The following is a 12,443-nucleotide window of genomic DNA, read 5'->3' as shown; positions in this document are numbered from 1 at the left end:
ACTCCGCACACTACCAGACCTCGCCCCGTGCCGGGGTTTCCTGCCCCACTTCCCAGGGGCCGGGCCGGCCTCTAACGCCCAGGACTAGGCCTGGGACGAACCGTCCATGAAAACCGTGCCCTTTCCTCAGAACTGAAGTGAAACCGAAAGGAGAAGTGGTGGCAGGAGCCGCGGGCCTGGGACAGGGCTCCGCGCACAGGGCGGGAGCACGTTTCCCTCGGGGGCAACTGAGGCCGGGCCTCACCCCCAGAGCAGAAGGAAGGCTGGGCTGGGAGCCGGAGCCCCTTTCAGTGTTTTAGCGGGGCGGCCATGTGGTCCTGTTGGGCCGCGACGCCCCGTTGTGACTTCTACGGGCGCTTGTAAAGGCTTTGATGATAACAAATGATGCAATCGGGTAATAAACATAATGAAAACATGCACTTTGGTACACAGATTCTTTCAGGATATGATGTCCACGGGGTAAAACACTTCGAGAGAGTTTGTGGTGGTGGTGGTGTTGCTTTTGTGTGGGGTAGTTTCACGCAGGCGCATCGGGAACTGAGCTGGGAAGTTTTCACTTCAGGGCAAAGACAGTTCAACGTCACTCCCAAGTACAAAGACAAGCAGAATGAAGAAACGAGGCTCCTCCTGCCAGGTGGTTTCTCAGTGTGTCCTTCCAGGGATCTGGAATGAAGTGTAGGAGGGCTGCGTCCCCTCCAATCCCAGGGACATGTCTTAGCAAGCCCTGAGTCCCGTGAATAAACCCTCCCTGCCACAGTGGCCTCTCTGGAGCCTCCTGGTGCCTGGCCAGGCGCAGAGGCCCCGCCGAGCTCTCACAAACTAATGCAGGTCCTTGCGGAACTGTTAGAGCGTCTGTTCTGTCTTCACTGCCCAGGATTCTAGGGACACTGTGGGCTGCGGGCTTCTCCCCCCGGCAATGTCTGCAGTTTAAAGACATGTCCACCAGGTGGCGCAAAGCCTCTTTTTTTGCGCCGGGGTTGGAACCCACGGCTGACAGTGCGTGTTCTGTGTGGGGGCGAGTTTGTCTTCTCCTACTAGGATGTGAATACTAATCTCCAACCCAGGCATACCCCGTAAGTAGACATGGAGCCCCTGTTTAAACACCTCCGGGGAAAGGGAACGCACCACCTCTGGGGGCAGGGTAAGTAGCGGGGTAGGGGGTTGGGGGGGTGGAGAGGTGGAATTGAGGGCACCAAAAAGCCACCTGTTCAGTAATAATGTCACCCTTCCTTTCCCAACCCTCAGGCCACTGATTTCTAAAGTCCCTAGTACCAGACTCTTTGTTAGGAATAATTTATTATCTCCATCTCTTATCACCTTACCCCTGAGTAGTTATCAAGTTTCTCAACAGTGGCTCAGACAAGATCTTTGACAGTCTGGGACACATGCCCGGGGCATGTCAAAAGCGTCTCTAACTGCCCACGCTACCCCCACCCCTGGAACTGGATTAGAAATCCGAAGGACTGAGACTACCTGAGTTCCCTGGTGTCTTTAGTGAAGTCAGCCTTCTGGGCCTCCGTTTCCGTATCTGTAAAGTGACTAACAACATCCTTTACCCTGCTTGTCACAGTAAGTTTTTGAGAAATTGCAGATGAAATAATGTATTCGTTTATTTAACAAATATTTATTGAGCACCTACTATAAGGTAGGCACTGTTCTAGAAACTAGGGAAGACGAACAAAACAAGAAATAGTGCATCTGATGTCAGGTGGTGTGGTAAGTGCCATGAAGGAGATACAATGGAGTCAAGTGGGGGGGGGCATTCTAAATTGAGCTGTCAGAGCTGTGACAAGCATGTGAAAGCAGGAGCGAGTCATCTTCACCGACAGCTATTTCCCCCTGTGGTCTGTCTGTCCCCCTTCTCTTTGGCCTGTGGTTCCCACTGTGAAAGTGAGACAGTGTTTCTGTGTATTGAGACAGACACTGTTGTTAGTTTCTGTTATGTGCAATCAGATACAATCCTAGTAGATATGAGTAATGGAGACGGAAAGGCTGGGAGGAGAAGACCAAACTGACCCAGAGCTACTCCGCTCTAGTCCCGTCTTTTCCCTGTGGGGGAACCACAAGCTAAGGCCGATGAGATCATAAATTCTTCTGAACAACCCTCAACTCTCCAGGTCAGGCCCATCTACACATCTCGATGTGAGAAAGCAGTGTGTATTGTTGAAAGCTCTCTGGCTGGAAAGCCCCAGAGTTCTAAATGTGGCTCTTGAAATCCCAGCAATTCTTATCAGGAGGAGATTTCCCTTCAGTCACACACTCCAGCTAATGATATGCTCAGGTTCTCAACCTGTGGCCTGGGATGGAGGGTGCCTATCAGACTATCAGGGAGCAGATGTCTGGGGGTGGCTGCACCTGGTGAGTAGATCTCCAGAGAGATTCCGAAGCGGCTGACAAAGCACTTGCCTCCCTCCCATCCTTTATGAGGATCAAGATCCGACTCTGGTTTAGGGACAGGACAACTGAAGATCAGAGATATCAGGGGGAGCCCGAGGGTCTGGCTTTCATTCAGGGCCCTTTCCAAGCTTTGGAAGAGCATCCCCACTGCAGCCTCACACAAACTCTAAAGTGATTTGCAATGAAGAATGTTATGTTTTCCTGGTGGAAGAGTGAATAATTCACCAACTTGGGTCTCGATCAGCCACAAAAAGAGAAAAGGCCCTTTGACAAAGCAGAAGATCTGAACTAGAGCTCACAGCAGAAGGTCCCCAAAGAAACAGCAGAAATGAAAGCTTGGCAGCTCGACCTCATCTTGATTTTCAGCCAGATGAAGTGCCTTCCTGATAATGCAAATTCATTCACTTGACTTTGTAGTGAGTTGGACACACCCAGATCAAAATCCAGTTCATGGGTTTGATGGGGCAGGGGAGGAGGCAGCCATCATTTCTGCCCACATTCCATTGCCAGAACTCAGGCAGGTGGCATACAGATATGTTCCTTGGCTCCTTCTGAATGCCTTTCCACGCTTATTCATTCCATTCTCCGGCCTGTCTTCTCCTGCCCCGTGGCCAGAGGCTGACCCATATGGATGGCACCAATGGGCTCCTTTGTCCTCTGTTTGTAGTTGGGTTTGGTCAAATAAGCCACTGGCAGGAAAACTGGAGAGTGTGGCTAAGATATGTGTTTCCCCTGGCCCGCAGTCCCAACCAGGTCCATAGATTGGCTATGTTCTTCTTCTGAAGCCCACGTTTTGTCACTGCCTCCATATGGTCACTCCCTCCAAGCTTTGTTCTTGTTCCCTCCACTTGCTCTTTTAGACTGAGGGGTGATAACTGCTGCCCACTGTTGGCAGCCCCAGGAAAACGCACCAACATTTGCTGTTTTCCCTACACCCTGTGTGCATCCTTGTAAATGGTCTCATTATTAGACTTTCCATGATTTTTCAGTGTGAGTGTGCCATCTGGATACCCATAGATGCAGGAGGGGCTGGGGACTGGAGTCCCAGCCTGGGTGCCGCTCCTCACAGTTTGGAAGGGACTTTTCGGTGGACAGCTGTCTCTGCCCCATCCACTCTGATCTCGACGGTTTTTGGCTTTTCTGCCTAGGCTATTAGAGGGTAATGCCTCTTTCCTGTACCCCAGCTTCCTCATCTGTAGAATGAGTGGGCCGGGCAGGAAATCTATTCACCGGACGTTTGGTAGCCCCTGCAGCTGCAGATGGCATCTCGGTTGTCCCAAGCTACCTGGCTCCTTGCCTATGAACTCAAATGCAGGTTTCTCTTCCTGCCTCCAAAATAAAAGTAATTTCATAATGTATCAGCTGCCACATACCTTCTCCTAACTTCCACTCGTAGATTCAATCGTGCCTGTCCCCAAGCCCCGCCAAATTCATCTTTTGAAGCCCTAAGCCTCAGTACCTCAGAATATGACTGTATTTGGAGAGAGAGCCTTTAAAGAGGTAATTAAAGTAAAATGAGGCTATTAAGATCGGCCCTAATCCAGTCTGACTGGTCTTTCCAAGAAGAGGCGATTAAGACACACAGAGAGATACCAGGAGTATGTGCACACAGGGGAGAGGTCCTGTGAGGACACAACGAGAAGGCAGCCATCTGCAAGTCTGTGGTACTTGGTGATGGCAGATCTTAGAAAACTAATACATGTCCCACCTTGGGTTCTAGCCCTTGAAGGCTTCCTGTGATGATGATTCAGTGGAGTTCAGGGAGTCTCAAATTTCCCTCAATAACACATCTCTCCTTGAAGCATGACTCTTCATAAGACAACACCCCAAAGAGACTGGCAGTGAGATAATGCGGGTGTCAGCCCAGCACCCCGCTTGTCATCCTCCTGGTAATAACTGATTTTGCCTCTGGGAGCAGCTTCTCTCCTACTCCATCACAGTCTCCGGCCCCTGGCAACGGGGAGAGGCCCGACAATGCAAGCGAGGTCATTGAGAGAAGTTCATTCCCCTGACCACAGTGACTGTTCCGGAGAAGGCATGTGACCCAGGACAGGCCAATCAGAGTACTTACCCGACATTTTTCTGACTGGAGCTGGCAGGGGGGTCACCCCCAAGCTGGTGGTGATCACGCCCTGGGCCATGACAGTATGACAGAGAAGCAGGCAGGTGAGGAGAAGTCCTGACAGGGCCTGCTGTCCATTTCCAATCCTTGGGAGCTCTGAGCTGTCCTGATCCCTAAAGATCTTCCTTCAATTCTTTGACAACCCCGATAGCTTCCTAACAAATCTCCTTTTACTTGTTTGGGTTGGGGTTTCCATCTTATACAAATAAGAATTCTCTGACTCTATTTTGATGAAGTACAGTCCTTGCCAAAACTTGTTTGGCACTCTTCAAGTTTGCTCCCAGTCCTGCCACTTCTCTCTCTCTCCTAGAAGGAAGTTTCCTATCACAGATGTTTTAGAGCAGAGAGGGGGTGTCCTTCGTCTGGGACGAATCGGAGGGAATTGCTACTTTGGAGCTCAGGAGATTTAACTGGGTGGCATCAGATAGTCTCAGTAATAGTCACTGATTCCATTGTGTACAGTCTCCTCCTGCCAGGGATTAGAGAAGCCGGCTGTTTGAACACAGCTCCACTTTTCTCTCAAATTCAGACATCGAGAGCTTATGAGCATCAATGTAATATACTATATTAATAAAATGGAAGACAAAACCCATATCATCATCTCAATAGACACAGAAGAATCATTTGACAAAATCCGACATTCTTTCATGATAAGCATACTTATATCTGGGAATAGAATTGAATCTCTCCAACCTGATAAAGGTCATTTATGAAAACCTTGCTGCTAATCTCACTTAATGGTGAGAGAGTAGATGCTTTTCCCCTAATGTCAGGAGATTCTAGCCAGGGAAATTAGGCAAGAAAAAGAAATAAAAGGCATTCAGATTGGAAAGGGAGAAGTAAAACTATGTCTATGTCTGTTCATAGATGACATGATATTGTATATTGAAAAGGCCCAAGGAAAAAAATCTGTTAGAACGAATAAGTGAGTCGAACAAGGTTGTAGGATACAAAATCAATCTGTAAAAGTCAGCTGTATTTCCATACACTAACAATGAACAGTCCGAAAATGAAATTCAAAAATAATCCTATTTACAATAGTATCAGAAATAATAAAATGCTTAGGAATAAAATCAAATAAAGAACAAAAAGTATATTCTCAAAACTACAAATCATTGCTGAAAGAAATTAAAGAGGACCTAAATACATGGGCAGACATTCCATGTTCATGGATCGGAAGACTTAAATTGTTGAGATGGCAGCACTCCTCAAATGGACCTACCGATCCAGTGCAATCCCTCTCAAAATTCCAACTTTTTTTTTTTTACAGAAATGGATAAGCTGATCCTAATATTTATATGGAACTGCAAGTGACCCTGAATAGCCAAAACAAGAGCCAAAGTAATCTTGAAAAGAAAAAGTTGGGGGACCCATGTTTCCCAATTTCAAAACTTACTGCAAAGCTGCAGTAACCAGAACAGTGTGGTACTGACATAGGATAGACAAGTAGATCAGTGAAATAGGATTGCGAATCCTAAAATAAATCCACACATGAATGGCAATTGATTGTTGATAAGGTGCCAAGACTATTTCGTGGGGAAATGATTGTCTCCTTAACAAATAGTGTTGAGACAACTGGGTATCCACATGCAAAAAAGTGAGGCTGTACGCTTCCTCACATCAACATACAAAATTTAACTCAACACAAAATTCAGCTCAATACAAAAATTAACTCAAAATGAGTCAAAGACATACATACAAGAGCTAAAAATATAAAACCTTTGGAAGAAAACAGGAGTAAATCTTCATGACTTGGATTAGGTAATGGTTTCTTTTATTTTTTAAGATTTTATTTATTTGTCAGAGAGAGAGAGAGAGGGCACAAAAAGGGGCAGTGGCAGGCAGAGAGAGAAGCAGACTCCCCGCTGAGCAGGGAGCCCGATGTGGGACTCCATCCCGGGACCCTGAGATCATGACCTGGGCCAAGGCAGACACTTAACCGACTGAGCCACCCAGGCATCCCTAGGTAACAGTTTCTTAAATGAGGCCCCAAAGGCACAGCAACAAAAGAAAAAATAGATAAACATCAAAATAAGAGACAGCACAGAAAATGGGAGAAAACATTTCCAAATCATATATCTGACAAGGGACTTATACCCAGGAAATATGAAGAGCTCTACAAACCAATAATAAAAAGACAAATAACCCAACTAAAAATGGGCGAAAGACTTGAAGAGACAATGAGCTATCACCGAAAAAGATACATGAATGGCCAACAAGCACAAGAGAAGGTGCTTCACATCATCGACCATTAGGGAAACACAGACCAAACCACAGCGAGATATTATCTCACGCCTACTAGGATGGTCATAGTAGGCAAGATAGACGGTAACAAGTGTGGAGGAATTGGAACCCTCATACATTGCTGGTGGGAATGCGAAATGGCACGGCTGCTATGGAGAACAGTGTAGCCATTTCTCGAAAAGATAAAATAGATTCACCATACAATCCAGCAATTCCATTCCTAAGTACTACCCAAGAGAATTGAAAATCAAGGTCCCCATAAAAATTCATACACAAATGTTCTTTGTAGCATGATTCTTAAGAGCCGGAAAGTAAAAACAACCCAAGTGTCCATCAACTGATGAACGGGTGAACAGTATGTGGTGTATCTATACAGGGGAATATTATTTGGCCGTAAGAAGGAATAAAGCTCGGATTGTGTGATCCCACTTACATGCCATGTCCAGTGAGGCAAATCAGTAGAGACAAACAGTAAACGAGTGGTTTCCAGGGACTGGAGGGATGAGGGAGTGGGAATGACTGCTAATGGCAATGGGACTTCTTTTCACAGTGTCGAAAGCTTCTGGAATCCGATAGTGGTGATCGATGCACAGCTCTGGAGATATTACAAGCTAGGGCCTGTGAATTAGGTCTCAGTAAAGGCGTGATTAAAGAAAACAGTGTTTATGAGCAAACAGACCTCTGTGGGAGGTGGCCGCTTCCCCAAAGACAACAGCAGATAGAGGCACTTTCCCAGGCCCCTAAGAGTGGGACACGGCATCAGGATTAAAGCCCAGGCTTTGAATCGTGGTGGGCTCCAACACTCCTTCTATCTCTTATGCATTGTTGAGTGCTGGGAAATGGTTTCTCTGAGCCTCTCATCTGCAACATGAGAATAATTCTTACTTTGTAGGCTTCTTAGGAGGATTACCTGCTTGGTAGCTTCGAGTGTCAAGAAATGACAGCTGTTATTATTATTGTTGTTGTTGTTGTTGTTTTCTCTTGGACAGAGAGGGAAGAGGTCTCTGGAAGGAAACTTTGGCCTTAGATGAAAGGTCAAAGGAAGAGGCCCAGCTGAAAGAAGTAGACCAATAGACTTTAGGTTGTAGCTAAGGCTAGAGGGACACAGAGGACCCTCTCCAGAAATAGGGGGCAAGGGGGTAATTGGAGAGGGAAAGGGTATAGATACTCAGCCTCCCAGTGCTATCACCAGGTGGGTTATATCTAGGATGCAGATCGGGTATTTGGTCACATTCTAGTGCTGCAACTTTCCTCCCTTACTCTTGGGAAGGGGCCGGGAGCTGCTCTGCAGTCTCGCTGTAAATTAAGCACGAGCACCAAACTCAGCCCAGGCTCCCCTCGGCTGAGCCAGGGATTCTGCAGACAAATGAACAGCAGCAGCTGGCCCGTTAGGACTCATCCTTAGTGTGGCTGAATGTTTTCTGCTCATCAGTATTTGGTTCTTGTGCAATACCAGATGATTTTTATTTTGTTCTTTGGCCTTTCTTTGTACTTTACAAATGTTCTGCAGGGATAAGGTTTTCTGGCTAAAAGGCTATTAGGAAACCCATAAAATAAGCATGACTCATGACAGCGTTGCCTTTTGTCCGTGCTTTTCCTTCTCATATCTCGCCTGGCTCCGTCAAGATTAGTATTTGTGAGCTGTATCAGTCCGGGAACGAGAAACTACGCCAGCTGATTGTAGCAGGAACCGAATCAGGGGCTTACAAAGTCATTGGAAGGGTTGGAGGAGTGGGTTCTGAGTTGTGGCCCCCAGGAATGATCTGGAACGCCTCCAGGAGACCTGTGATCCCGACATCAATGGCCACACCCTTGTTCCCTGAAGGGGTGCCCGCAATGCTGGAATGCTGCTGCAAAATACAGTTTTTCTTGACCTTGCTTGTCCCCACAGGACGCCACCCCATCTCACCTGCTCCTCCCAGATCTTGGGCCACAGCACCTAATGGTCAGATCCTAATTCACATCCAAAAATGTAGGGGCAAAGGAGGGCGGGAAGTGTACTTCTCAGTTTTCCGGCATGTGAGGTAAAGGAAGGGACTCTGGCGGGAGGCTGGGATGGACATGAATGGGGTCAATCCATCAAGACCAGCCCAGCCTCCTTATATGAAGATTTTGACATTTCTTTTGGTTCAGAACTTACTTGAGTTAAACAGCTGATGATCTCTCTCTCTTTTTTCGGCCCTGTAAAATTTATCTCTGCAGTGTGAAATGACTTTTCCCTGGGTGTGGAGTCTACAAATTTACCTCTGAAGCCCTGGAAACCAGAAGTGGTTGCCTGCGATGAGGGCTTGCATCTGACTCCAGGTGCTCTGGGTTTGGCCGCTGCTGAAGTGAGATCCACTTTTTCTGCAGGAAGTGCGAAACTCCGGTGCCTTATAGGAAGTAAGAGCTTCCGCGTATTCTCTTGAGAATAATGAGCACTTCCTGGAGGAAACAATATAACTTAATACATGCAATAAAGAACCAACTGCTTAAGAGCAAACTCAGAGGTAAGGAGCATTCGAGAAGATGCCTCACTTCACGAATAATTAAAAGCAAATAAAAAACAAGAGTGGTTCATCAGCGCAATAACAAGGAACAGGCTCCGGAGTGTCTACTCGCGTCCGGTACTTTCGCTGCGAGTGTCTTGGCCGTAGACCTCTTTGCTGCAAACGTTTTTTGTCACATAACTGACTGGCCATAAGGCGATTTTGCCATACAAGATAAAATAATTGGTTGACGTTTGGTTTCATTTCTCCGTTGACAAAGTTCCCTTTTTTTTTTTAAGATTTTATTTATTTATTTGACAGAGAGAAACAGCCAGCGAGAGAGGGAACACAAGCAGGGGGAGTGGCAGAGGAAGAAGCAGGCTTCCAGCGGAGGAGCCTGATGTGGGGCTCGATCCCAGAACACTGGGATCACCCCCTGAGCCGAAGGCAGACGCTTAACGACTGTGCCACCCAGGCGCCCCCAAAGTTCCCATTTTTATGTTATATAAATCTTTGCTAGCCCTCAGAATGGTCGAGATGGTGTGGAATGGAGGTGGTGATCTTAAAATAGTGGGCGATAACAACTCTGTGTATGTACGTGATAGAAAGTTCGGTGACAAAGCTTACTGGCAGTGTGACATAGCGTGTCCAGCAGACCGCATACTATACTATTTCAGAGAATGATATCTTAGCAGTTACAGAGATCACAGGGCTCAGTTATAAATGCTTTACAGCACTGGTGTTTCTTCCACATTCCCCACAGAACTTGGCAATATCTGTCAGCAGACAGGTGACAATATGCCAAGAGCAAACAACGGTGTGGAAGGCTTTCACAACACAGAGCTCAGTGACAAATACGCACCCTCCTATTTGGAGACGGATACCTCTCTCGATGAAAAGAAATTCTATTCTTTTATGTTTGAATTAATTTTAATTTTATTTATTTATTTGAGAGACAGAGAGCGAGCGGGGAGAGGAGTAGAGGAGGAGCGCGAGGGACAAGCCCATTCTGCACTGAACGCGGAGCCCGACCCTGAGCTCACCGCTTGAGCTGAAGCCAAGAGTCAGATGCTTCACTGACTGAGCCACCCAGGTGCCCCTGAAAAGAAATTTTAATGCAAAAAAAAAAAAAAGTGTGATGCAGAATGAGGAGATGAATCAACAGGTGAATAAAAAAAAAATGCATACTGTAGTCCCCCCTTATCTGGAGTTTCGCCTTCCAGAGTTTCGGTTCCCCCTCGGTTGGTTTCATTTGCCCTTGTCAATCAACACTGGCAAGAGCAGATGATTCTCCTCCTACGTCATGACGTCATCACAAGAGGAAAGGTGAGCACAGCACAGTAAGATATTTTGAGAGACAGAGACTGCATTTATGTAACTTTAATTACAATATATTGTTATGTTTTATTATTAGCCTTTGCTGTTAATCTCTTACTGTGCCTAATTTAGAAATTGAACTTCATCATGGGCGGCTGCATGCAGGAAAAAGCATAGCATCTCTAGGGGTCAGTGTGGTTTTAGGCATCCACTGGGGCCTTGGAATGTACCCCTTATGGGGAAGGAGGGTCACTGTGTTACTATGGATGAAAGACTTTGAAGACATGGGCTCAGGGACAATCCTCAAGATAGAATCAGTTATTCATGCAGTGTTTTCATGAATCCACACTCTATATCCTGGATGTATTCAAATACTTTGTATTTCCCAATCTTTTTCATTCCGTTATTCATTTCTCATGTATCGTTATGTGCTTTTTAATGAATGTTCCTCTTTTATTTTTCGTGATTTTATTTTTTATGACAAATGGCCATACGGTGATTCTATTACTTTTTTCATATTTCATTATTTTTTTTAGTGTACCTCTTTTATTTTGCATTGTTTTATCTTTTATGGCAAAATTGCCTTCAGCCAATAGTTACACAGTGAAAGACGCTTGCGGTAGAGAGGTCTATGGCAAAGATGTTTGCGGCTGAAGCTACCTAGACCCGTGTCCGCTGTGAGTGTGGGTGCGGAGAAGCACAGCCGGCGGGGTATAGAGGCGCAAAGTTTTGGAAGGAAATTCAGCAGGGCCTACCAAAAAACTGTATATCAGGACACCTGGGGTGGCTCAGTCGGTTAAGCTCCTGCCTTCGGCTCAAGTCATGACCCTAGGGTCCTGGAATCGAGTCCTGCATCGGGCTCCTTGCTCAGCGGGGAGCCTGCTTCTCCCTCTGCCTCTGCTGCTCCCCCTGCTTGTGCTTTCTCACTCTGTGACCAAAGAAATAAATAAAATCTTTTAAAAAACAAAACAAAACCAAAAAACCGAACATCTCCCTTGTGACCCAGCCATTCCGTTTCTGAGAAAACACCTTTCAGAAATGTTCTCAAATACAAACAAAAATATATTTATAGAAATTGTCTTTGAAACACGGGGTTACAATTACAAAAATGTGGGAAAAGCCCAAAAGACTAGCAGTAGAGTTTGGATGAATAAAAACAATGGACTACTACTTTGTTTTGCAGGATACTTGATATAAATTCTATCAAGAGTCAGACTGAAAGCATGATTTCCTCTAAGAAGTCATGAGGATTTTATTTACTTTTCAGTGTCCCCCAGTGAAGAAGGACAAGTTGAGCTTGGATGTCTTAATTGTCAAACACCTTGGGTTTAAAAGAGGGAGGGGTGTTACCTTGGAGAGGGAAACGGTGACCTAGGTGACAACAGACTGACAGCTGATTTCCGTCCGCCTCCTTGTCCCCTCTTCACATCCCTGCCTACGTAGGTTGGGGTGGGAGGGGGGCAGGTGAGTTCCACTCCAGCTTTTGAACATTTCAAGGAGAAAGGTCGTCAGCTAATGGCTGAGAAGCCAGTGGGGGTAAAACGCAACATTCTTTTAAATATTCTAAGATGCATGGGAAACACAGGGACGTTGCTGAACTCCCGTCCTTCAACATTCATATTGACTGTCTCTCGGAGTTCTGACCCTTGCTCTCGCTCGGTTAAAACAAAAAGAAACTGTTTGGGGCTTGGAAGGAAGAAGGGAGTCTCTCTTGCTCTTTGGCCCCAAACTCCCTTAAGACACTGTTAATTGTGGAATTACCACCAACCAGAGGAACATAAATAAGAGAGAGCGAGTCATGGAACAGTATATACTGAATGTATCCATCCGTGAACATAATACTAACAATACGTAATGCTATGCTATTTTCCATATTAAAAAAAAAAAGATCCCAG

The sequence above is a fragment of the Ursus arctos genome, unplaced genomic scaffold (genome assembly GCF_023065955.2).
Source record: "Ursus arctos isolate Adak ecotype North America unplaced genomic scaffold, UrsArc2.0 scaffold_31, whole genome shotgun sequence".
Classification (NCBI taxonomy): domain Eukaryota; kingdom Metazoa; phylum Chordata; class Mammalia; order Carnivora; family Ursidae; genus Ursus; species Ursus arctos.
The sequence above is the reverse complement of the archived record's forward strand: the minus strand, read 5'-3'. Positions refer to the sequence as shown.